This window comes from Ambystoma mexicanum, assembly GCF_040938575.1.
Source record: "Ambystoma mexicanum isolate Mex_15411 chromosome 12 unlocalized genomic scaffold, UKY_AmexF1_1 Mex_chr12_unloc.1, whole genome shotgun sequence".
Taxonomy (NCBI): domain Eukaryota; kingdom Metazoa; phylum Chordata; class Amphibia; order Caudata; family Ambystomatidae; genus Ambystoma; species Ambystoma mexicanum.
The window spans coordinates 13,057,319-13,082,319 of NW_027182322.1; the positions used below are offsets into that span (position 1 = coordinate 13,057,319).

The following is a 25,001-nucleotide window of genomic DNA, read 5'->3' on the forward strand; positions in this document are numbered from 1 at the left end:
TGCATGTGAGGAATGTTTATTTTTGGCCGATGCTTTAATCTTAGTATTTGACCCAAGTTGAACCTATGTATCTAATACAGCATGCAACTGAATCAAAAGCAGTCTGCCTTCCATTGCAACAGGAACATATTGCTCATAAGCAATACAACATCACTACCAGAAACTTGGCACTTTTCTAATGTATCCTTCCTTCAGAAACATTGTCTTTATAATAGCTGTAAATGAGATAGACCAAAACACGACACCCTATGCTCAGACATTTGTTTCTAGCGACATATAAAGTAAAATCTTCTTTCAAAACTATTTATGGTATATTCTCTTTGTGTTTTTGTATTGTTAACCAATTGTATGTCTGCACTTTTTATCCAGTTCTTTTTTATTAAGGTATGGAATTGTTGTCCAAACCAATTCACTTGGCAAGAAAATACTGTAATACCCTATTCTCCGAATTTATCCCTAAAGGAACAAAGGTGTAGTTCAAGGTTTCACCCAGAAGTGTGATTCTTCTACAGACATTTTATGTTTCCGAAAACAATTATTCTTTCTTGTATCCCAGAAGGCTTGATAATATGATGTGAAGTAAACACCGGATTGACAAAACTTCGATCATCCCTTAATGTACGCAAGTTGCTGTGCATCTGGCTCTGTGGCGCAATGGATAGCGCGTTGGACTTCTAAGTGAATTGGCAAAGTCATTCAAAGGTTGTGGGTTCGAATCCCACCAGAGTCGCATTTTTTACTTTCTTATTCAAACAAGGAACATTATGCATGTGAGGAATGTTTATTTTTGGCCGATGCTTTAATCTTAGTATTTGACCCAAGTTGAACCTATGTATCTAATACAGCATGCAACTGAATCAAAAGCAGTCTGCCTTCCATTGCAACAGGAACATATTGCTCATAAGCAATACAACATCACTGCCAGAAACTTTGCACTTTCCTAATGTATCCTTCCTTCAGAAACATTGTCTTTATAATAGCTGTAAATGAGATAGACCAAAAACACGACACCCTACACTCAGACATTTGTTTCTAGCGACATATAAAGTAAAATATTCTTTCAAAACTATTTATGGTATATTCTCTTTGTGTTTTTGTATTGTTAACCAATTGTATGTCTGCACTTTTTATCCAGTTCTTTTTTATTAAGGTATGGAATTGTTGTCCAAACCAATTCACTTGGCAAGAAAATACTGTAATACCCTATTCTCCGAATTTATCCCTAAAGGAACAAAGGTGTAGTTCAAGGTTTCACCCAGAAGTGTGATTCTTCTACAGACATTTTATGTTTCCGAAAACAATTATTCTTTCTTGTATCCCAGAAGGCTTGATAATATGATGTGAAGTAAACACCGGATTGACAAAACTTCGATCATCCCTTAATGTACGCAAGTTGCTGTGCATCTGGCTCTGTGGCGCAATGGATAGCGCGTTGGACTTCTAAGTGAATTGGCAAAGTCATTCAAAGGTTGTGGGTTCGAATCCCACCAGAGTCGCATTTTTTACTTTCTTATTCAAACAAGGAACATTATGCATGTGAGGAATGTTTATTTTTGGCCGATGCTTTAATCTTAGTATTTGACCCAAGTTGAACCTATGTATCTAATACAGCATGCAACTGAATCAAAAGCAGTCTGCCTTCCATTGCAACAGGAACATATTGCTCATAAGCAATACAACATCACTGCCAGAAACTTTGCACTTTCCTAATGTATCCTTCCTTCAGAAACATTGTCTTTATAATAGCTGTAAATGAGATAGACCAAAAACACGACACCCTACACTCAGACATTTGTTTCTAGCGACATATAAAGTAAAATATTCTTTCAAAACTATTTATGGTATATTCTCTTTGTGTTTTTGTATTGTTAACCAATTGTATGGCTGCACTTTTTATCCAGTTCTTTTTTATTAAGGTATGGAATTGTTGTCCAAACGTATTCAGTTTGCAAGAAAATACAGTAATACCCTATTCTCCGAATTTATCCCTAAAGGAACAAAGGTGTAGTTCAAGGTTTCACCCAGAAGTGTGATTCTTCTACAGACATTTTATGTTTCAGAAAACAATTATTCTTTCTTGTATCCCAGAAGGCTTGATAATATGATGTGAAGTAAACACTGGATCGACAGAACCTCGATCATCCCCTGATGTACGCAAGTTGATTGTCATCTGGCTCTGTGGCGCAATGAATAGCGCGTTGGACTTCTAAGTGAATTGGCAAAGTCATTCAAAGGTTGTGGGTTCGAATCCCACCAGAGTCGTATTTTTTACTTTCTTATTCAAACAAGGAACATTATGCATGTGAGGAATGTTTATTTTTGGCCGATGCTTTAATCTTAGTATTTCACCCAAGTTGAACCTATGTATCTAATACAGCATGCAACTGAATCAAAAGCAGTCTGCCTTCCATTGCAACAGGAACATATTGCTCATAAGCAATACAACATCACTACCAGAAACTTGGCACTTTTCTAATGTATCCTTCCTTCAGAAACATTGTCTTTATAATAGCTGTAAATGAGATAGACCAAAACACGACACCCTATGCTCAGACATTTGTTTCTAGCGACATATAAAGTAAAATCTTCTTTCAAAACTATTTATGGTATATTCTCTTTGTGTTTTTGTATTGTTAACCAATTGTATGTCTGCACTTTTTATCCAGTTCTTTTTTATTAAGGTATGGAATTGTTGTCCAAACCAATTCACTTGGCAAGAAAATACTGTAATACCCTATTCTCCGAATTTATCCCTAAAGGAACAAAGGTGTAGTTCAAGGTTTCACCCAGAAGTGTGATTCTTCTACAGACATTTTATGTTTCCGAAAACAATTATTCTTTCTTGTATCCCAGAAGGCTTGATAATATGATGTGAAGTAAACACCGGATTGACAAAACTTCGATCATCCCTTAATGTACGCAAGTTGCTGTGCATCTGGCTCTGTGGCGCAATGGATAGCGCGTTGGACTTCTAAGTGAATTGGCAAAGTCATTCAAAGGTTGTGGGTTCGAATCCCACCAGAGTCGCATTTTTTACTTTCTTATTCAAACAAGGAACATTATGCATGTGAGGAATGTTTATTTTTGGCCGATGCTTTAATCTTAGTATTTGACCCAAGTTGAACCTATGTATCTAATACAGCATGCAACTGAATCAAAAGCAGTCTGCCTTCCATTGCAACAGGAACATATTGCTCATAAGCAATACAACATCACTGCCAGAAACTTTGCACTTTCCTAATGTATCCTTCCTTCAGAAACATTGTCTTTATAATAGCTGTAAATGAGATAGACCAAAAACACGACACCCTACACTCAGACATTTGTTTCTAGCGACATATAAAGTAAAATATTCTTTCAAAACTATTTATGGTATATTCTCTTTGTGTTTTTGTATTGTTAACCAATTGTATGGCTGCACTTTTTATCCAGTTCTTTTTTATTAAGGTATGGAATTGTTGTCCAAACGTATTCAGTTTGCAAGAAAATACAGTAATACCCTATTCTCCGAATTTATCCCTAAAGGAACAAAGGTGTAGTTCAAGGTTTCACCCAGAAGTGTGATTCTTCTACAGACATTTTATGTTTCAGAAAACAATTATTCTTTCTTGTATCCCAGAAGGCTTGATAATATGATGTGAAGTAAACACTGGATCGACAAAACCTCGATCATCCCCTGATGTACGCAAGTTGATTCTCATCTGGCTCTGTGGCGCAATGAATAGCGCGTTGGACTTCTAAGTGAATTGGCAAAGTCATTCAAAGGTTGTGGGTTCGAATCCCACCAGAGTCGCATTTTTTACTTTCTTATTCAAACAAGGAACATTATGCATGTGAGGAATGTTTATTTTTGGCCGATGCTTTAATCTTAGTATTTGACCCAAGTTGAACCTATGTATCTAATACAGCATGCAACTGAATCAAAAGCAGTCTGCCTTCCATTGCAACAGGAACATATTGCTCATAAGCAATACAACTTCACTGCCAGAAACTTTGCACTTTCCTAATGTATCCTTCCTTCAGAAACATTGTCTTTATAATAGCTGTAAATGAGATAGACCAAAAACACGACACCCTACACTCAGACATTTGTTTCTAGCGACATATAAAGTAAAATCTTCTTTCAAAGCTATTTATGGTATATTCTCTTTGTGTTTTTGTATTGTTAACCAATTGTATGGCTGCACTTTTTATCCAGTTCTTTTTTATTAAGGTATGGAATTGTTGTCCAAACGTATTCAGTTTGCAAGAAAATACAGTAATACCCTATTCTCCGAATTTATCCCTAAAGGAACAAAGGTGTAGTTCAAGGTTTCACCCAGAAGTGTGATTCTTCTACAGACATTTTATGTTTCAGAAAACAATTATTCTTTCTTGTATCCCAGAAGGCTTGATAATATGATGTGAAGTAAACACTGGATTGACAAAACTTCGATCATCCCTTAATGTACGCAAGTTGATTTTCATCTGGCTCTGTGGCGCAATGGATAGCGTGTTGGACTTCTAAGTGAATTGGCAAAGTCATTCAAAGGTTGTGGGTTCGAATCCCACCAGAGTCGTATTTTTTACTTTCTTATTCAAACAAGGAACATTATGCATGTGAGGAATGTTTATTTTTGGCCGATGCTTTAATCTTAGTATTTGACCCAAGTTGAACCTATGTATCTAATACAGCATGCAACTGAATCAAAAGCAGTCTGCCTTCCATTGCAACAGGAACATATTGCTCATAAGCAATACAACATCACTACCAGAAACTTGGCACTTTTCTAATGTATCCTTCCTTCAGAAACATTGTCTTTATAATAGCTGTAAATGAGATAGACCAAAACACGACACCCTATGCTCAGACATTTGTTTCTAGCGACATATAAAGTAAAATCTTCTTTCAAAACTATTTATGGTATATTCTCTTTGTGTTTTTGTATTGTTAACCAATTGTATGTCTGCACTTTTTATCCAGTTCTTTTTTATTAAGGTATGGAATTGTTGTCCAAACCAATTCACTTGGCAAGAAAATACTGTAATACCCTATTCTCCGAATTTATCCCTAAAGGAACAAAGGTGTAGTTCAAGGTTTCACCCAGAAGTGTGATTCTTCTACAGACATTTTATGTTTCCGAAAACAATTATTCTTTCTTGTATCCCAGAAGGCTTGATAATATGATGTGAAGTAAACACCGGATTGACAAAACTTCGATCATCCCTTAATGTACGCAAGTTGCTGTGCATCTGGCTCTGTGGCGCAATGGATAGCGCGTTGGACTTCTAAGTGAATTGGCAAAGTCATTCAAAGGTTGTGGGTTCGAATCCCACCAGAGTCGCATTTTTTACTTTCTTATTCAAACAAGGAACATTATGCATGTGAGGAATGTTTATTTTTGGCCGATGCTTTAATCTTAGTATTTGACCCAAGTTGAACCTATGTATCTAATACAGCATGCAACTGAATCAAAAGCAGTCTGCCTTCCATTGCAACAGGAACATATTGCTCATAAGCAATACAACATCACTGCCAGAAACTTTGCACTTTCCTAATGTATCCTTCCTTCAGAAACATTGTCTTTATAATAGCTGTAAATGAGATAGACCAAAAACACGACACCCTACACTCAGACATTTGTTTCTAGCGACATATAAAGTAAAATATTCTTTCAAAACTATTTATGGTATATTCTCTTTGTGTTTTTGTATTGTTAACCAATTGTATGGCTGCACTTTTTATCCAGTTCTTTTTTATTAAGGTATGGAATTGTTGTCCAAACGTATTCAGTTTGCAAGAAAATACAGTAATACCCTATTCTCCGAATTTATCCCTAAAGGAACAAAGGTGTAGTTCAAGGTTTCACCCAGAAGTGTGATTCTTCTACAGACATTTTATGTTTCAGAAAACAATTATTCTTTCTTGTATCCCAGAAGGCTTGATAATATGATGTGAAGTAAACACTGGATCGACAAAACCTCGATCATCCCCTGATGTACGCAAGTTGATTGTCATCTGGCTCTGTGGCGCAATGAATAGCGCGTTGGACTTCTAAGTGAATTGGCAAAGTCATTCAAAGGTTGTGGGTTCGAATCCCACCAGAGTCGTATTTTTTACTTTCTTATTCAAACAAGGAACATTATGCATGTGAGGAATGTTTATTTTTGGCCGATGCTTTAATCTTAGTATTTGACCCAAGTTGAACCTATGTATCTAATACAGCATGCAACTGAATCAAAAGCAGTCTGCCTTCCATTGCAACAGGAACATATTGCTCATAAGCAATACAACATCACTACCAGAAACTTGGCACTTTTCTAATGTATCCTTCCTTCAGAAACATTGTCTTTATAATAGCTGTAAATGAGATAGACCAAAACACGACACCCTATGCTCAGACATTTGTTTCTAGCGACATATAAAGTAAAATCTTCTTTCAAAACTATTTATGGTATATTCTCTTTGTGTTTTTGTATTGTTAACCAATTGTATGTCTGCACTTTTTATCCAGTTCTTTTTTATTAAGGTATGGAATTGTTGTCCAAACCAATTCACTTGGCAAGAAAATACTGTAATACCCTATTCTCCGAATTTATCCCTAAAGGAACAAAGGTGTAGTTCAAGGTTTCACCCAGAAGTGTGATTCTTCTACAGACATTTTATGTTTCCGAAAACAATTATTCTTTCTTGTATCCCAGAAGGCTTGATAATATGATGTGAAGTAAACACCGGATTGACAAAACTTCGATCATCCCTTAATGTACGCAAGTTGCTGTGCATCTGGCTCTGTGGCGCAATGGATAGCGCGTTGGACTTCTAAGTGAATTGGCAAAGTCATTCAAAGGTTGTGGGTTCGAATCCCACCAGAGTCGCATTTTTTACTTTCTTATTCAAACAAGGAACATTATGCATGTGAGGAATGTTTATTTTTGGCCGATGCTTTAATCTTAGTATTTGACCCAAGTTGAACCTATGTATCTAATACAGCATGCAACTGAATCAAAAGCAGTCTGCCTTCCATTGCAACAGGAACATATTGCTCATAAGCAATACAACATCACTGCCAGAAACTTTGCACTTTCCTAATGTATCCTTCCTTCAGAAACATTGTCTTTATAATAGCTGTAAATGAGATAGACCAAAAACACGACACCCTACACTCAGACATTTGTTTCTAGCGACATATAAAGTAAAATATTCTTTCAAAACTATTTATGGTATATTCTCTTTGTGTTTTTGTATTGTTAACCAATTGTATGGCTGCACTTTTTATCCAGTTCTTTTTTATTAAGGTATGGAATTGTTGTCCAAACGTATTCAGTTTGCAAGAAAATACAGTAATACCCTATTCTCCGAATTTATCCCTAAAGGAACAAAGGTGTAGTTCAAGGTTTCACCCAGAAGTGTGATTCTTCTACAGACATTTTATGTTTCAGAAAACAATTATTCTTTCTTGTATCCCAGAAGGCTTGATAATATGATGTGAAGTAAACACTGGATCGACAGAACCTCGATCATCCCCTGATGTACGCAAGTTGATTGTCATCTGGCTCTGTGGCGCAATGAATAGCGCGTTGGACTTCTAAGTGAATTGGCAAAGTCATTCAAAGGTTGTGGGTTCGAATCCCACCAGAGTCGTATTTTTTACTTTCTTATTCAAACAAGGAACATTATGCATGTGAGGAATGTTTATTTTTGGCCGATGCTTTAATCTTAGTATTTCACCCAAGTTGAACCTATGTATCTAATACAGCATGCAACTGAATCAAAAGCAGTCTGCCTTCCATTGCAACAGGAACATATTGCTCATAAGCAATACAACATCACTACCAGAAACTTGGCACTTTTCTAATGTATCCTTCCTTCAGAAACATTGTCTTTATAATAGCTGTAAATGAGATAGACCAAAACACGACACCCTATGCTCAGACATTTGTTTCTAGCGACATATAAAGTAAAATCTTCTTTCAAAACTATTTATGGTATATTCTCTTTGTGTTTTTGTATTGTTAACCAATTGTATGTCTGCACTTTTTATCCAGTTCTTTTTTATTAAGGTATGGAATTGTTGTCCAAACCAATTCACTTGGCAAGAAAATACTGTAATACCCTATTCTCCGAATTTATCCCTAAAGGAACAAAGGTGTAGTTCAAGGTTTCACCCAGAAGTGTGATTCTTCTACAGACATTTTATGTTTCCGAAAACAATTATTCTTTCTTGTATCCCAGAAGGCTTGATAATATGATGTGAAGTAAACACCGGATTGACAAAACTTCGATCATCCCTTAATGTACGCAAGTTGCTGTGCATCTGGCTCTGTGGCGCAATGGATAGCGCGTTGGACTTCTAAGTGAATTGGCAAAGTCATTCAAAGGTTGTGGGTTCGAATCCCACCAGAGTCGCATTTTTTACTTTCTTATTCAAACAAGGAACATTATGCATGTGAGGAATGTTTATTTTTGGCCGATGCTTTAATCTTAGTATTTGACCCAAGTTGAACCTATGTATCTAATACAGCATGCAACTGAATCAAAAGCAGTCTGCCTTCCATTGCAACAGGAACATATTGCTCATAAGCAATACAACATCACTGCCAGAAACTTTGCACTTTCCTAATGTATCCTTCCTTCAGAAACATTGTCTTTATAATAGCTGTAAATGAGATAGACCAAAAACACGACACCCTACACTCAGACATTTGTTTCTAGCGACATATAAAGTAAAATATTCTTTCAAAACTATTTATGGTATATTCTCTTTGTGTTTTTGTATTGTTAACCAATTGTATGGCTGCACTTTTTATCCAGTTCTTTTTTATTAAGGTATGGAATTGTTGTCCAAACGTATTCAGTTTGCAAGAAAATACAGTAATACCCTATTCTCCGAATTTATCCCTAAAGGAACAAAGGTGTAGTTCAAGGTTTCACCCAGAAGTGTGATTCTTCTACAGACATTTTATGTTTCAGAAAACAATTATTCTTTCTTGTATCCCAGAAGGCTTGATAATATGATGTGAAGTAAACACTGGATCGACAAAACCTCGATCATCCCCTGATGTACGCAAGTTGATTGTCATCTGGCTCTGTGGCGCAATGAATAGCGCGTTGGACTTCTAAGTGAATTGGCAAAGTCATTCAAAGGTTGTGGGTTCGAATCCCACCAGAGTCGCATTTTTTACTTTCTTATTCAAACAAGGAACATTATGCATGTGAGGAATGTTTATTTTTGGCCGATGCTTTAATCTTAGTATTTGACCCAAGTTGAACCTATGTATCTAATACAGCATGCAACTGAATCAAAAGCAGTCTGCCTTCCATTGCAACAGGAACATATTGCTCATAAGCAATACAACTTCACTGCCAGAAACTTTGCACTTTCCTAATGTATCCTTCCTTCAGAAACATTGTCTTTATAATAGCTGTAAATGAGATAGACCAAAAACACGACACCCTACACTCAGACATTTGTTTCTAGCGACATATAAAGTAAAATCTTCTTTCAAAGCTATTTATGGTATATTCTCTTTGTGTTTTTGTATTGTTAACCAATTGTATGGCTGCACTTTTTATCCAGTTCTTTTTTATTAAGGTATGGAATTGTTGTCCAAACGTATTCAGTTTGCAAGAAAATACAGTAATACCCTATTCTCCGAATTTATCCCTAAAGGAACAAAGGTGTAGTTCAAGGTTTCACCCAGAAGTGTGATTCTTCTACAGACATTTTATGTTTCAGAAAACAATTATTCTTTCTTGTATCCCAGAAGGCTTGATAATATGATGTGAAGTAAACACTGGATTGACAAAACTTCGATCATCCCTTAATGTACGCAAGTTGATTTTCATCTGGCTCTGTGGCGCAATGGATAGCGTGTTGGACTTCTAAGTGAATTGGCAAAGTCATTCAAAGGTTGTGGGTTCGAATCCCACCAGAGTCGTATTTTTTACTTTCTTATTCAAACAAGGAACATTATGCATGTGAGGAATGTTTATTTTTGGCCGATGCTTTAATCTTAGTATTTGACCCAAGTTGAACCTATGTATCTAATACAGCATGCAACTGAATCAAAAGCAGTCTGCCTTCCATTGCAACAGGAACATATTGCTCATAAGCAATACAACATCACTACCAGAAACTTGGCACTTTTCTAATGTATCCTTCCTTCAGAAACATTGTCTTTATAATAGCTGTAAATGAGATAGACCAAAACACGACACCCTATGCTCAGACATGTGTTTCTAGCGACATATAAAGTAAAATCTTCTTTCAAAGCTATTTATGGTATATTCTCTTTGTGTTTTTGTATTGTTAACCAATTGTATGTCTGCACTTTTTATCCAGTTCTTTTTTATTAAGGTATGGAATTGTTGTCCAAACCAATTCACTTGGCAAGAAAATACTGTAATACCCTATTCTCCGAATTTATCCCTAAAGGAACAAAGGTGTAGTTCAAGGTTTCACCCAGAAGTGTGATTCTTCTACAGACATTTTATGTTTCCGAAAACAATTATTCTTTCTTGTATCCCAGAAGGCTTGATAATATGATGTGAAGTAAACACCGGATTGACAAACATTGTCTTTATAATAGCTGTAAATGAGATAGACCAAAAACACGACACCCTACACTCAGACATTTGTTTCTAGCGACATATAAAGTAAAATATTCTTTCAAAACTATTTATGGTATATTCTCTTTGTGTTTTTGTATTGTTAACCAATTGTATGGCTGCACTTTTTATCCAGTTCTTTTTTATTAAGGTATGGAATTGTTGTCCAAACGTATTCAGTTTGCAAGAAAATACAGTAATACCCTATTCTCCGAATTTATCCCTAAAGGAACAAAGGTGTAGTTCAAGGTTTCACCCAGAAGTGTGATTCTTCTACAGACATTTTATGTTTCAGAAAACAATTATTCTTTCTTGTATCCCAGAAGGCTTGATAATATGATGTGAAGTAAACACTGGATTGACAAAACTTCGATCATCCCTTAATGTACGCAAGTTGATTTTCATCTGGCTCTGTGGCGCAATGGATAGCGCGTTGGACTTCTAAGTGAATTGGCAAAGTCATTCAAAGGTTGTGGGTTCGAATCCCACCAGAGTCGTATTTTTTACTTTCTTATTCAAACAAGGAACATTATGCATGTGAGGAATGTTTATTTTTGGCCGATGCTTTAATCTTAGTATTTGACCCAAGTTGAACCTATGTATCTAATACAGCATGCAACTGAATCAAAAGCAGTCTGCCTTCCATTGCAACAGGAACATATTGCTCATAAGCAATACAACATCACTACCAGAAACTTGGCACTTTTCTAATGTATCCTTCCTTCAGAAACATTGTCTTTATAATAGCTGTAAATGAGATAGACCAAAACACGACACCCTATGCTCAGACATGTGTTTCTAGCGACATATAAAGTAAAATCTTCTTTCAAAACTATTTATGGTATATTCTCTTTGTGTTTTTGTATTGTTAACCAATTGTATGTCTGCACTTTTTATCCAGTTCTTTTTTATTAAGGTATGGAATTGTTGTCCAAACCAATTCACTTGGCAAGAAAATACTGTAATACCCTATTCTCTGAATTTATCCCTAAAGGAACAAAGGTGTAGTTCAAGGTTTCACCCAGAAGTGTGATTCTTCTACAGACATTTTATGTTTCCGAAAACAATTATTCTTTCTTGTATCCCAGAAGGCTTGATAATATGATGTGAAGTAGACACCGGATTGACAAAACTTCGATCATCCCTTAATGTACGCAAGTTGCTGTGCATCTGGCTCTGTGGCGCAATGGATAGCGCGTTGGACTTCTAAGTGAATTGGCAAAGTCATTCAAAGGTTGTGGGTTCGAATCCCACCAGAGTCGCATTTTTTACTTTCTTATTCAAACAAGGAACATTATGCATGTGAGGAATGTTTATTTTTGGCCGATGCTTTAATCTTAGTATTTGACCCAAGTTGAACCTATGTATCTAATACAGCATGCAACTGAATCAAAAGCAGTCTGCCTTCCATTGCAACAGGAACATATTGCTCATAAGCAATACAACATCACTGCCAGAAACTTTGCACTTTCCTAATGTATCCTTCCTTCAGAAACATTGTCTTTATAATAGCTGTAAATGAGATAGACCAAAAACACGACACCCTACACTCAGACATTTGTTTCTAGCGACATATAAAGTAAAATATTCTTTCAAAACTATTTATGGTATATTCTCTTTGTGTTTTTGTATTGTTAACCAATTGTATGGCTGCACTTTTTATCCAGTTCTTTTTTATTAAGGTATGGAATTGTTGTCCAAACGTATTCAGTTTGCAAGAAAATACAGTAATACCCTATTCTCCGAATTTATCCCTAAAGGAACAAAGGTGTAGTTCAAGGTTTCACCCAGAAGTGTGATTCTTCTACAGACATTTTATGTTTCAGAAAACAATTATTCTTTCTTGTATCCCAGAAGGCTTGATAATATGATGTGAAGTAAACACTGGATCGACAAAACCTCGATCATCCCCTGATGTACGCAAGTTGATTGTCATCTGGCTCTGTGGCGCAATGAATAGCGCGTTGGACTTCTAAGTGAATTGGCAAAGTCATTCAAAGGTTGTGGGTTCGAATCCCACCAGAGTCGTATTTTTTACTTTCTTATTCAAACAAGGAACATTATGCATGTGAGGAATGTTTATTTTTGGCCGATGCTTTAATCTTAGTATTTGACCCAAGTTGAACCTATGTATCTAATACAGCATGCAACTGAATCAAAAGCAGTCTGCCTTCCATTGCAACAGGAACATATTGCTCATAAGCAATACAACATCACTACCAGAAACTTGGCACTTTTCTAATGTATCCTTCCTTCAGAAACATTGTCTTTATAATAGCTGTAAATGAGATAGACCAAAACACGACACCCTATGCTCAGACATTTGTTTCTAGCGACATATAAAGTAAAATCTTCTTTCAAAACTATTTATGGTATATTCTCTTTGTGTTTTTGTATTGTTAACCAATTGTATGTCTGCACTTTTTATCCAGTTCTTTTTTATTAAGGTATGGAATTGTTGTCCAAACCAATTCACTTGGCAAGAAAATACTGTAATACCCTATTCTCCGAATTTATCCCTAAAGGAACAAAGGTGTAGTTCAAGGTTTCACCCAGAAGTGTGATTCTTCTACAGACATTTTATGTTTCCGAAAACAATTATTCTTTCTTGTATCCCAGAAGGCTTGATAATATGATGTGAAGTAAACACCGGAATGACAAAACTTCGATCATCCCTTAATGTACGCAAGTTGCTGTGCATCTGGCTCTGTGGCGCAATGGATAGCGCGTTGGACTTCTAAGTGAATTGGCAAAGTCATTCAAAGGTTGTGGGTTCGAATCCCACCAGAGTCGCATTTTTTACTTTCTTATTCAAACAAGGAACATTATGCATGTGAGGAATGTTTATTTTTGGCCGATGCTTTAATCTTAGTATTTGACCCAAGTTGAACCTATGTATCTAATACAGCATGCAACTGAATCAAAAGCAGTCTGCCTTCCATTGCAACAGGAACATATTGCTCATAAGCAATACAACATCACTGCCAGAAACTTTGCACTTTCCTAATGTATCCTTCCTTCAGAAACATTGTCTTTATAATAGCTGTAAATGAGATAGACCAAAAACACGACACCCTACACTCAGACATTTGTTTCTAGCGACATATAAAGTAAAATATTCTTTCAAAACTATTTATGGTATATTCTCTTTGTGTTTTTGTATTGTTAACCAATTGTATGGCTGCACTTTTTATCCAGTTCTTTTTTATTAAGGTATGGAATTGTTGTCCAAACGTATTCAGTTTGCAAGAAAATACAGTAATACCCTATTCTCCGAATTTATCCCTAAAGGAACAAAGGTGTAGTTCAAGGTTTCACCCAGAAGTGTGATTCTTCTACAGACATTTTATGTTTCAGAAAACAATTATTCTTTCTTGTATCCCAGAAGGCTTGATAATATGATGTGAAGTAAACACTGGATCGACAGAACCTCGATCATCCCCTGATGTACGCAAGTTGATTGTCATCTGGCTCTGTGGCGCAATGAATAGCGCGTTGGACTTCTAAGTGAATTGGCAAAGTCATTCAAAGGTTGTGGGTTCGAATCCCACCAGAGTCGTATTTTTTACTTTCTTATTCAAACAAGGAACATTATGCATGTGAGGAATGTTTATTTTTGGCCGATGCTTTAATCTTAGTATTTCACCCAAGTTGAACCTATGTATCTAATACAGCATGCAACTGAATCAAAAGCAGTCTGCCTTCCATTGCAACAGGAACATATTGCTCATAAGCAATACAACATCACTACCAGAAACTTGGCACTTTTCTAATGTATCCTTCCTTCAGAAACATTGTCTTTATAATAGCTGTAAATGAGATAGACCAAAACACGACACCCTATGCTCAGACATTTGTTTCTAGCGACATATAAAGTAAAATCTTCTTTCAAAACTATTTATGGTATATTCTCTTTGTGTTTTTGTATTGTTAACCAATTGTATGTCTGCACTTTTTATCCAGTTCTTTTTTATTAAGGTATGGAATTGTTGTCCAAACCAATTCACTTGGCAAGAAAATACTGTAATACCCTATTCTCCGAATTTATCCCTAAAGGAACAAAGGTGTAGTTCAAGGTTTCACCCAGAAGTGTGATTCTTCTACAGACATTTTATGTTTCCGAAAACAATTATTCTTTCTTGTATCCCAGAAGGCTTGATAATATGATGTGAAGTAAACACCGGATTGACAAAACTTCGATCATCCCTTAATGTACGCAAGTTGCTGTGCATCTGGCTCTGTGGCGCAATGGATAGCGCGTTGGACTTCTAAGTGAATTGGCAAAGTCATTCAAAGGTTGTGGGTTCGAATCCCACCAGAGTCGCATTTTTTACTTTCTTATTCAAACAAGGAACATTATGCATGTGAGGAATGTTTATTTTTGGCCGATGCTTTAATCTTAGTATTTGACCCAAGTTGAACCTATGTATCTAATACAGCATGCAACTGAATCAAAAGCAGTCTGCCTTCCATTGCAACAGGAACATATTGCTCATAAGCAATACAACATCACTGCCAGAAACTTTGCACTTTCCTAATGTATCCTTCCTTCAGAAACATTGTCTTTATAATAGCTGTAAATGAGATAGACCAAAAACACGACACCCTACACTCAGACATTTGTTTCTAGCGACATATAAAGTAAAATATTCTTTCAAAACTATTTATGGTATATTCTCTTTGTGTTTTTGTATTGTTAACCAATTGTATGGCTGCACTTTTTATCCAGTTCTTTTTTATTAAGGTATGGAATTGTTGTCCAAACGTATTCAGTTTGCAAGAAAATACAGTAATACCCTATTCTCCGAATTTATCCCTAAAGGAACAAAGGTGTAGTTCAAGGTTTCACCCAGAAGTGTGATTCTTCTACAGACATTTTATGTTTCAGAAAACAATTATTCTTTCTTGTATCCCAGAAGGCTTGATAATATGATGTGAAGTAAACACTGGATCGACAAAACCTCGATCATCCCCTGATGTACGCAAGTTGATTGTCATCTGGCTCTGTGGCGCAATGAATAGCGCGTTGGACTTCTAAGTGAATTGGCAAAGTCATTCAAAGGTTGTGGGTTCGAATCCCACCAGAGTCGCATTTTTTACTTTCTTATTCAAACAAGGAACATTATGCATGTGAGGAATGTTTATTTTTGGCCGATGCTTTAATCTTAGTATTTGACCCAAGTTGAACCTATGTATCTAATACAGCATGCAACTGAATCAAAAGCAGTCTGCCTTCCATTGCAACAGGAACATATTGCTCATAAGCAATACAACTTCACTGCCAGAAACTTTGCACTTTCCTAATGTATCCTTCCTTCAGAAACATTGTCTTTATAATAGCTGTAAATGAGATAGACCAAAAACACGACACCCTACACTCAGACATTTGTTTCTAGCGACATATAAAGTAAAATCTTCTTTCAAAGCTATTTATGGTATATTCTCTTTGTGTTTTTGTATTGTTAACCAATTGTATGGCTGCACTTTTTATCCAGTTCTTTTTTATTAAGGTATGGAATTGTTGTCCAAACGTATTCAGTTTGCAAGAAAATACAGTAATACCCTATTCTCCGAATTTATCCCTAAAGGAACAAAGGTGTAGTTCAAGGTTTCACCCAGAAGTGTGATTCTTCTACAGACATTTTATGTTTCAGAAAACAATTATTCTTTCTTGTATCCCAGAAGGCTTGATAATATGATGTGAAGTAAACACTGGATTGACAAAACTTCGATCATCCCTTAATGTACGCAAGTTGATTTTCATCTGGCTCTGTGGCGCAATGGATAGCGTGTTGGACTTCTAAGTGAATTGGCAAAGTCATTCAAAGGTTGTGGGTTCGAATCCCACCAGAGTCGTATTTTTTACTTTCTTATTCAAACAAGGAACATTATGCATGTGAGGAATGTTTATTTTTGGCCGATGCTTTAATCTTAGTATTTGACCCAAGTTGAACCTATGTATCTAATACAGCATGCAACTGAATCAAAAGCAGTCTGCCTTCCATTGCAACAGGAACATATTGCTCATAAGCAATACAACATCACTACCAGAAACTTGGCACTTTTCTAATGTATCCTTCCTTCAGAAACATTGTCTTTATAATAGCTGTAAATGAGATAGACCAAAACACGACACCCTATGCTCAGACATGTGTTTCTAGCGACATATAAAGTAAAATCTTCTTTCAAAGCTATTTATGGTATATTCTCTTTGTGTTTTTGTATTGTTAACCAATTGTATGTCTGCACTTTTTATCCAGTTCTTTTTTATTAAGGTATGGAATTGTTGTCCAAACCAATTCACTTGGCAAGAAAATACTGTAATACCCTATTCTCCGAATTTATCCCTAAAGGAACAAAGGTGTAGTTCAAGGTTTCACCCAGAAGTGTGATTCTTCTACAGACATTTTATGTTTCCGAAAACAATTATTCTTTCTTGTATCCCAGAAGGCTTGATAATATGATGTGAAGTAAACACCGGATTGACAAACATTGTCTTTATAATAGCTGTAAATGAGATAGACCAAAAACACGACACCCTACACTCAGACATTTGTTTCTAGCGACATATAAAGTAAAATATTCTTTCAAAACTATTTATGGTATATTCTCTTTGTGTTTTTGTATTGTTAACCAATTGTATGGCTGCACTTTTTATCCAGTTCTTTTTTATTAAGGTATGGAATTGTTGTCCAAACGTATTCAGTTTGCAAGAAAATACAGTAATACCCTATTCTCCGAATTTATCCCTAAAGGAACAAAGGTGTAGTTCAAGGTTTCACCCAGAAGTGTGATTCTTCTACAGACATTTTATGTTTCAGAAAACAATTATTCTTTCTTGTATCCCAGAAGGCTTGATAATATGATGTGAAGTAAACACTGGATTGACAAAACTTCGATCATCCCTTAATGTACGCAAGTTGATTTTCATCTGGCTCTGTGGCGCAATGGATAGCGCGTTGGACTTCTAAGTGAATTGGCAAAGTCATTCAAAGGTTGTGGGTTCGAATCCCACCAGAGTCGTATTTTTTACTTTCTTATTCAAACAAGGAACATTATGCATGTGAGGAATGTTTATTTTTGGCCGATGCTTTAATCTTAGTATTTGACCCAAGTTGAACCTATGTATCTAATACAGCATGCAACTGAATCAAAAGCAGTCTGCCTTCCATTGCAACAGGAACATATTGCTCATAAGCAATACAACATCACTACCAGAAACTTGGCACTTTTCTAATGTATCCTTCCTTCAGAAACATTGTCTTTATAATAGCTGTAAATGAGATAGACCAAAACACGACACCCTATGCTCAGACATGTGTTTCTAGCGACATATAAAGTAAAATCTTCTTTCAAAACTATTTATGGTATATTCTCTTTGTGTTTTTGTATTGTTAACCAATTGTATGTCTGCACTTTTTATCCAGTTCTTTTTTATTAAGGTATGGAATTGTTGTCCAAACCAATTCACTTGGCAAGAAAATACTGTAATACCCTATTCTCTGAATTTATCCCTAAAGGAACAAAGGTGTAGTTCAAGGTTTCACCCAGAAGTGTGATTCTTCTACAGACATTTTATGTTTCCGAAAACAATTATTCTTTCTTGTATCCCAGAAGGCTTGATAATATGATGTGAAGTAGACACCGGATTGACAAAACTTCGATCATCCCTTAATGTACGCAAGTTGCTGTGCATCTGGCTCTGTGGCGCAATGGATAGCGCGTTGGACTTCTAAGTGAATTGGCAAAGTCATTCAAAGGTTGTGGGTTCGAATCCCACCAGAGTCGCATTTTTTACTTTCTTATTCAAACAAGGAACATTATGCATGTGAGGAATGTTTATTTTTGGCCGATGCTTTAATCTTAGTATTTGACCCAAGTTGAACCTATGTATCTAATACAGCATGCAACTGAATCAAAAGCAGTCTGCCTTCCATTGCAACAGGAACATATTGCTCATAAGCAATACAACATCACTGCCAGAAACTTTGCACTTTCCTAATGTATCCTTCCTTCAGAAACATTGTCTTTATAATAGCTGTAAATGAGATAGACCAAAAACACGACACCCTACACTCAGACATTTGTTTCTAGCGACATATAAAGTAAAATATTCTTTCAAAACTATTTATGGTATATTCTCTTTGTGTTTTTGTATTGTTAACCAATTGTATGGCTGCACTTTTTATCCAGTTCTTTTTTATTAAGGTATGGAATTGTTGTCCAAACGTATTCAGTTTGCAAGAAAATACAGTAATACCCTATTCTCCGAATTTATCCCTAAAGGAACAAAGGTGTAGTTCAAGGTTTCACCCAGAAGTGTGATTCTTCTACAGACATTTTATGTTTCAGAAAACAATTATTCTTTCTTGTATCCCAGAAGGCTTGATAATATGATGTGAAGTAAACACTGGATCGACAAAACCTCGATCATCCCCTGATGTACGCAAGTTGATTGTCATCTGGCTCTGTGGCGCAATGAATAGCGCGTTGGACTTCTAAGTGAATTGGCAAAGTCATTCAAAGGTTGTGGGTTCGAATCCCACCAGAGTCGTATTTTTTACTTTCTTATTCAAACAAGGAACATTATGCATGTGAGGAATGTTTATTTTTGGCCGATGCTTTAATCTTAGTATTTGACCCAAGTTGAACCTATGTATCTAATACAGCATGCAACTGAATCAAAAGCAGTCTGCCTTCCATTGCAACAGGAACATATTGCTCATAAGCAATACAACATCACTACCAGAAACTTGGCACTTTTCTAATGTATCCTTCCTTCAGAAACATTGTCTTTATAATAGCTGTAAATGAGATAGACCAAAACACGACACCCTATGCTCAGACATTTGTTTCTAGCGACATATAAAGTAAAATCTTCTTTCAAAACTATTTATGGTATATTCTCTTTGTGTTTTTGTATTGTTAACCAATTGTATGTCTGCACTTTTTATCCAGTTCTTTTTTATTAAGGTATGGAATTGTTGTCCAAACCAATTCACTTGGCAAGAAAATACTGTAATACCCTATTCTCCGAATTTATCCCTAAAGGAACAAAGGTGTAGTTCAAGGTTTCACCCAGAAGTGTGATTCTTCTACAGACATTTTATGTTTCCGAAAACAATTATTCTTTCTTGTATCCCAGAAGGCTTGATAATATGATGTGAAGTAAACACCGGATTGACAAAACTTCGATCATCCCTTAATGTACGCAAGTTGCTGTGCATCTGGCTCTGTGGCGCAATGGATAGCGCGTTGGACTTCTAAGTGAATTGGCAAAGTCATTCAAAGGTTGTGGGTTCGAATCCCACCAGAGTCGCATTTTTTACTTTCTTATTCAAACAAGGAACATTATGCATGTGAGGAATGTTTATTTTTGGCCCATGCTTTAATCTTAGTATTTGACCCAAGTTGAACCTATGTATCTAATACAGCATGCAACTGAATCAAAAGCAGTCTGCCTTCCATTGCAACAGGAACATATTGCTCATAAGCAATACAACATCACTGCCAGAAACTTTGCACTTTCCTAATGTATCCTTCCTTCAGAAACATTGTCTTTATAATAGCTGTAAATGAGATAGACCAAAAACACGACACCCTACACTCAGACATTTGTTTCTAGCGACATATAAAGTAAAATATTCTTTCAAAACTATTTATGGTATATTCTCTTTGTGTTTTTGTATTGTTAACCAATTGTATGGCTGCACTTTTTATCCAGTTCTTTTTTATTAAGGTATGGAATTGTTGTCCAAACGTATTCAGTTTGCAAGAAAATACAGTAATACCCTATTCTCCGAATTTATCCCTAAAGGAACAAAGGTGTAGTTCAAGGTTTCACCCAGAAGTGTGATTCTTCTACAGACATTTTATGTTTCAGAAAACAATTATTCTTTCTTGTATCCCAGAAGGCTTGATAATATGATGTGAAGTAAACACTGGATCGACAAAACCTCGATCATCCCCTGATGTACGCAAGTTGATTGTCATCTGGCTCTGTGGCGCAATGAATAGCGCGTTGGACTTCTAAGTGAATTGGCAAAGTCATTCAAAGGTTGTGGGTTCGAATCCCACCAGAGTCGCATTTTTTACTTTCTTATTCAAACAAGGAACATTATGCATGTGAGGAATGTTTATTTTTGGCCGATGCTTTAATCTTAGTATTTGACCCAAGTTGAACCTATGTATCTAATACAGCATGCAACTGAATCAAAAGCAGTCTGCCTTCCATTGCAACAGGAACATATTGCTCATAAGCAATACAACTTCACTGCCAGAAACTTTGCACTTTCCTAATGTATCCTTCCTTCAGAAACATTGTCTTTATAATAGCTGTAAATGAGATAGACCAAAAACACGACACCCTACACTCAGACATTTGTTTCTAGCGACATATAAAGTAAAATCTTCTTTCAAAGCTATTTATGGTATATTCTCTTTGTGTTTTTGTATTGTTAACCAATTGTATGGCTGCACTTTTTATCCAGTTCTTTTTTATTAAGGTATGGAATTGTTGTCCAAACGTATTCAGTTTGCAAGAAAATACAGTAATACCCTATTCTCCGAATTTATCCCTAAAGGAACAAAGGTGTAGTTCAAGGTTTCACCCAGAAGTGTGATTCTTCTACAGACATTTTATGTTTCAGAAAACAATTATTCTTTCTTGTATCCCAGAAGGCTTGATAATATGATGTGAAGTAAACACTGGATTGACAAAACTTCGATCATCCCTTAATGTACGCAAGTTGATTTTCATCTGGCTCTGTGGCGCAATGGATAGCGTGTTGGACTTCTAAGTGAATTGGCAAAGTCATTCAAAGGTTGTGGGTTCGAATCCCACCAGAGTCGTATTTTTTACTTTCTTATTCAAACAAGGAACATTATGCATGTGAGGAATGTTTATTTTTGGCCGATGCTTTAATCTTAGTATTTGACCCAAGTTGAACCTATGTATCTAATACAGCATGCAACTGAATCAAAAGCAGTCTGCCTTCCATTGCAACAGGAACATATTGCTCATAAGCAATACAACATCACTACCAGAAACTTGGCACTTTTCTAATGTATCCTTCCTTCAGAAACATTGTCTTTATAATAGCTGTAAATGAGATAGACCAAAACACGACACCCTATGCTCAGACATGTGTTTCTAGCGACATATAAAGTAAAATCTTCTTTCAAAGCTATTTATGGTATATTCTCTTTGTGTTTTTGTATTGTTAACCAATTGTATGTCTGCACTTTTTATCCAGTTCTTTTTTATTAAGGTATGGAATTGTTGTCCAAACCAATTCACTTGGCAAGAAAATACTGTAATACCCTATTCTCCGAATTTATCCCTAAAGGAACAAAGGTGTAGTTCAAGGTTTCACCCAGAAGTGTGATTCTTCTACAGACATTTTATGTTTCCGAAAACAATTATTCTTTCTTGTATCCCAGAAGGCTTGATAATATGATGTGAAGTAAACACCGGATTGACAAACATTGTCTTTATAATAGCTGTAAATGAGATAGACCAAAAACACGACACCCTACACTCAGACATTTGTTTCTAGCGACATATAAAGTAAAATATTCTTTCAAAACTATTTATGGTATATTCTCTTTGTGTTTTTGTATTGTTAACCAATTGTATGGCTGCACTTTTTATCCAGTTCTTTTTTATTAAGGTATGGAATTGTTGTCCAAACGTATTCAGTTTGCAAGAAAATACAGTAATACCCTATTCTCAGAATTTATCCCTAAAGGAACAAAGGTGTAGTTCAAGGTTTCACCCAGAAGTGTGATTCTTCTACAGACATTTTATGTTTCAGAAAACAATTATTCTTTCTTGTATCCCAGAAGGCTTGATAATATGATGTGAAGTAAACACTGGATCGACAAAACCTCGATCATCCCCTGATGTACGCAAGTTGATTGTCATCTGGCTCTGTGGCGCAATGAATAGCGCGTTGGACTTCTAAGTGAATTGGCAAAGTCATTCAAAGGTTGTGGGTTCGAATCCCACCAGAGTCGCATTTTTTACTTTCTTATTCAAACAAGGAACATTATGCATGTGAGGAATGTTTATTTTTGGCCGATGCTTTAATCTTAGTATTTGACCCAAGTTGAACCTATGTATCTAATACAGCATGCAACTGAATCAAAAGCAGTCTGCCTTCCATTGCAACAGGAACATATTGCTCATAAGCAATACAACATCACTGCCAGAAACTTTGCACTTTCCTAATGTATCCTTCCTTCAGAAACATTGTCTTTATAATAGCTGTAAATGAGATAGACCAAAAACACGACACCCTACACTCAGACATTTGTTTCTAGCGACATATAAAGTAAAATCTTCTTTCAAAGCTATTTATGGTATATTCTCTTTGTGTTTTTGTATTGTTAACCAATTGTATGGCTGCACTTTTTATCCAGTTCTTTTTTATTAAGGTATGGAATTGTTGTCCAAACCTATTCACTTGGCAAGAAAATACTGTAATACCCTATTCTCTGAATTTCTCCCCAAGCGAACAAAGGTGCAGTTCAAGGTTTCACACAGAAGTGTGATTCTTGCTACAGACATTTTATGTTTCAGAAAACAATCATTCTTTGATGTGTCCCAGAAGGCTTGATAATGTGATGTGAAGTAAACACCGGATTGACAAAACTTCGATCATCCCTTAATGTACGCAAGCTGATTTTCATCTGGCTCTGTGGCGCAATGGATAGCGCATTGGACTTCTAAGTGAATTGGCAAAGTCATTCAAAGGTTGTGGGTTCGAATCCCACCAGAGTCACATTTTTTACTTTCTTATTCAAACAAGGAACATTATGCATGTGAGGAATGTTTATTTTTGGCCGATGCTTTAATCTTAGTATTTGACCCAAGTTGAACCTATGTATCTAATACAGCATGCAACTGAATCAAAAGCAGTCTGCCTTCCATTGCAACAGGAACATATTGCTCATAAGGAATACAACATCACTGCCAGAAACTTTGCACTTTCCTAATATATCCTTCCTTCAGAAACATTGTCTTTATAATAGCTGTAAATGAGATAGACCAAAAACACGACACCCTACACTCAGACATTTGTTTCTAGCGACATATAAAGTAAAATATTCTTTCAAAACTATTTATGGTATATTCTCTTTGTGTTTTTGTATTGTTAACCAATTGTATGTCTGCACTTTTTATCCAGTTCTTTTTTATTAAGGTATGGAATTGTTGTCCAAACCAATTCACTTGGCAAGAAAATACTGTAATACCCTATTCTCTGAATTTCTCCCCAAGCGAACAAAGGTGCAGTTCAAGGTTTCGCCCTGAACTGTGATTCTTGCTACAGACATTTTATGTTTCAGAAAACAATCATTCTTTCATGTATCCCAGAAGGCTTGATAATATGATGTGAAGTAAACACTGGATTGACAAAGCCTCGATCATCCCCTGATGTACGCAAGTTGATTGTCATCTGGCTCTGTGGCGCAATGGATAGCGCGTTGGACTTCTAAGTGAATTGGCAAAGTCATTCAAAGGTTGTGGGTTCGAATCCCACCAGAGTTGCATTTTTTACTTTCTTATTCAAACAAGGAACATTATGCATGTGAGGAATGTTTATTTTTGGCCGATGCTTTAATCTTAGTATTTGACCCAAGTTGAACCTATGTATCTAATACAGCATGCAACTGAATCAAAAGCAGTCTGCCTTCCATTGCAACAGGAACATATTGCTCATAAGCAATACAACATCACTGCCAGAAAGTTTGCACTTTCCTAATGTATCCTTCCTTCAGAAACATTGTCTTTATAATAGCTGTAAATGAGATAGACCAAAAACACGACACCCTACACTCAGACATTTGTTTCTAGCGACATATAAAGTAAAATATTCTTTCAAAACTATTTATGGTATATTCTCTTTGTGTTTTTGTATTGTTAACCAATTGTATGGCTGCACTTTTTATCCAGTTCTTTTTTATTAAGGTATGGAATTGTTGTCCAAACGTATTCAGTTTGCAAGAAAATACAGTAATACCCTATTCTCCGAATTTATCCCTAAAGGAACAAAGGTGTAGTTCAAGGTTTCACCCAGAAGTGTGATTCTTCTACAGACATTTTATGTTTCAGAAAACAATTATTCTTTCTTGTATCCCAGAAGGCTTGATAATATGATGTGAAGTAAACACTGGATCGACAAAACCTCGATCATCCCCTGATGTACGCAAGTTGATTGTCATCTGGCTCTGTGGCGCAATGAATAGCGCGTTGGACTTCTAAGTGAATTGGCAAAGTCATTCAAAGGTTGTGGGTTCGAATCCCACCAGAGTCGCATTTTTTACTTTCTTATTCAAACAAGGAACATTATGCATGTGAGGAATGTTTATTTTTGGCCGATGCTTTAATCTTAGTATTTGACCCAAGTTG

At 36.0% G+C, this 25,001-nt stretch overlaps 19 non-coding genes across 19 annotated transcripts; all 19 read left to right on the top strand.

Moving 5' to 3' along the window:
• The first annotated feature begins 640 nt into the window (after positions 1 to 640).
• Positions 641 to 730, top strand: TRNAR-UCU (transfer RNA arginine (anticodon UCU)). The gene is given in 2 exon segments: positions 641 to 677; positions 695 to 730. It is a non-coding gene; the product is annotated as a tRNA-Arg (tRNA).
• Positions 731 to 1,406: 676 nt separating this feature from the next.
• TRNAR-UCU (transfer RNA arginine (anticodon UCU)) lies at positions 1,407 to 1,496 on the top strand. The gene is given in 2 exon segments: positions 1,407 to 1,443; positions 1,461 to 1,496. It is a non-coding gene; the product is annotated as a tRNA-Arg (tRNA).
• Positions 1,497 to 2,937: 1,441 nt separating this feature from the next.
• Positions 2,938 to 3,027, top strand: TRNAR-UCU (transfer RNA arginine (anticodon UCU)). Its single transcript is given in 2 exon segments — positions 2,938 to 2,974; positions 2,992 to 3,027. It is a non-coding gene; the product is annotated as a tRNA-Arg (tRNA).
• A 1,442-nt stretch (positions 3,028 to 4,469) lies between these two features.
• Positions 4,470 to 4,559, top strand: TRNAR-UCU (transfer RNA arginine (anticodon UCU)). Its single transcript is given in 2 exon segments — positions 4,470 to 4,506; positions 4,524 to 4,559. It is a non-coding gene; the product is annotated as a tRNA-Arg (tRNA).
• A 675-nt stretch (positions 4,560 to 5,234) lies between these two features.
• On the top strand, positions 5,235 to 5,324 carry TRNAR-UCU (transfer RNA arginine (anticodon UCU)). Its single transcript is given in 2 exon segments — positions 5,235 to 5,271; positions 5,289 to 5,324. It is a non-coding gene; the product is annotated as a tRNA-Arg (tRNA).
• Positions 5,325 to 6,765: 1,441 nt separating this feature from the next.
• On the top strand, positions 6,766 to 6,855 carry TRNAR-UCU (transfer RNA arginine (anticodon UCU)). The gene is given in 2 exon segments: positions 6,766 to 6,802; positions 6,820 to 6,855. It is a non-coding gene; the product is annotated as a tRNA-Arg (tRNA).
• Positions 6,856 to 8,296: 1,441 nt separating this feature from the next.
• On the top strand, positions 8,297 to 8,386 carry TRNAR-UCU (transfer RNA arginine (anticodon UCU)). Its single transcript is given in 2 exon segments — positions 8,297 to 8,333; positions 8,351 to 8,386. It is a non-coding gene; the product is annotated as a tRNA-Arg (tRNA).
• Positions 8,387 to 9,828: 1,442 nt separating this feature from the next.
• Positions 9,829 to 9,918, top strand: TRNAR-UCU (transfer RNA arginine (anticodon UCU)). Its single transcript is given in 2 exon segments — positions 9,829 to 9,865; positions 9,883 to 9,918. It is a non-coding gene; the product is annotated as a tRNA-Arg (tRNA).
• Positions 9,919 to 10,995: 1,077 nt separating this feature from the next.
• On the top strand, positions 10,996 to 11,085 carry TRNAR-UCU (transfer RNA arginine (anticodon UCU)). Its single transcript is given in 2 exon segments — positions 10,996 to 11,032; positions 11,050 to 11,085. It is a non-coding gene; the product is annotated as a tRNA-Arg (tRNA).
• Positions 11,086 to 11,760: 675 nt separating this feature from the next.
• Positions 11,761 to 11,850, top strand: TRNAR-UCU (transfer RNA arginine (anticodon UCU)). The gene is given in 2 exon segments: positions 11,761 to 11,797; positions 11,815 to 11,850. It is a non-coding gene; the product is annotated as a tRNA-Arg (tRNA).
• A 1,441-nt stretch (positions 11,851 to 13,291) lies between these two features.
• Positions 13,292 to 13,381, top strand: TRNAR-UCU (transfer RNA arginine (anticodon UCU)). Its single transcript is given in 2 exon segments — positions 13,292 to 13,328; positions 13,346 to 13,381. It is a non-coding gene; the product is annotated as a tRNA-Arg (tRNA).
• Positions 13,382 to 14,822: 1,441 nt separating this feature from the next.
• TRNAR-UCU (transfer RNA arginine (anticodon UCU)) lies at positions 14,823 to 14,912 on the top strand. The gene is given in 2 exon segments: positions 14,823 to 14,859; positions 14,877 to 14,912. It is a non-coding gene; the product is annotated as a tRNA-Arg (tRNA).
• Positions 14,913 to 16,354: 1,442 nt separating this feature from the next.
• Positions 16,355 to 16,444, top strand: TRNAR-UCU (transfer RNA arginine (anticodon UCU)). Its single transcript is given in 2 exon segments — positions 16,355 to 16,391; positions 16,409 to 16,444. It is a non-coding gene; the product is annotated as a tRNA-Arg (tRNA).
• Positions 16,445 to 17,521: 1,077 nt separating this feature from the next.
• On the top strand, positions 17,522 to 17,611 carry TRNAR-UCU (transfer RNA arginine (anticodon UCU)). The gene is given in 2 exon segments: positions 17,522 to 17,558; positions 17,576 to 17,611. It is a non-coding gene; the product is annotated as a tRNA-Arg (tRNA).
• Positions 17,612 to 18,286: 675 nt separating this feature from the next.
• Positions 18,287 to 18,376, top strand: TRNAR-UCU (transfer RNA arginine (anticodon UCU)). Its single transcript is given in 2 exon segments — positions 18,287 to 18,323; positions 18,341 to 18,376. It is a non-coding gene; the product is annotated as a tRNA-Arg (tRNA).
• Positions 18,377 to 19,817: 1,441 nt separating this feature from the next.
• TRNAR-UCU (transfer RNA arginine (anticodon UCU)) lies at positions 19,818 to 19,907 on the top strand. Its single transcript is given in 2 exon segments — positions 19,818 to 19,854; positions 19,872 to 19,907. It is a non-coding gene; the product is annotated as a tRNA-Arg (tRNA).
• A 1,442-nt stretch (positions 19,908 to 21,349) lies between these two features.
• TRNAR-UCU (transfer RNA arginine (anticodon UCU)) lies at positions 21,350 to 21,439 on the top strand. Its single transcript is given in 2 exon segments — positions 21,350 to 21,386; positions 21,404 to 21,439. It is a non-coding gene; the product is annotated as a tRNA-Arg (tRNA).
• Positions 21,440 to 23,283: 1,844 nt separating this feature from the next.
• Positions 23,284 to 23,373, top strand: TRNAR-UCU (transfer RNA arginine (anticodon UCU)). The gene is given in 2 exon segments: positions 23,284 to 23,320; positions 23,338 to 23,373. It is a non-coding gene; the product is annotated as a tRNA-Arg (tRNA).
• Positions 23,374 to 24,050: 677 nt separating this feature from the next.
• Positions 24,051 to 24,140, top strand: TRNAR-UCU (transfer RNA arginine (anticodon UCU)). Its single transcript is given in 2 exon segments — positions 24,051 to 24,087; positions 24,105 to 24,140. It is a non-coding gene; the product is annotated as a tRNA-Arg (tRNA).
• Positions 24,141 to 25,001: the final 861 nt, after the last annotated feature.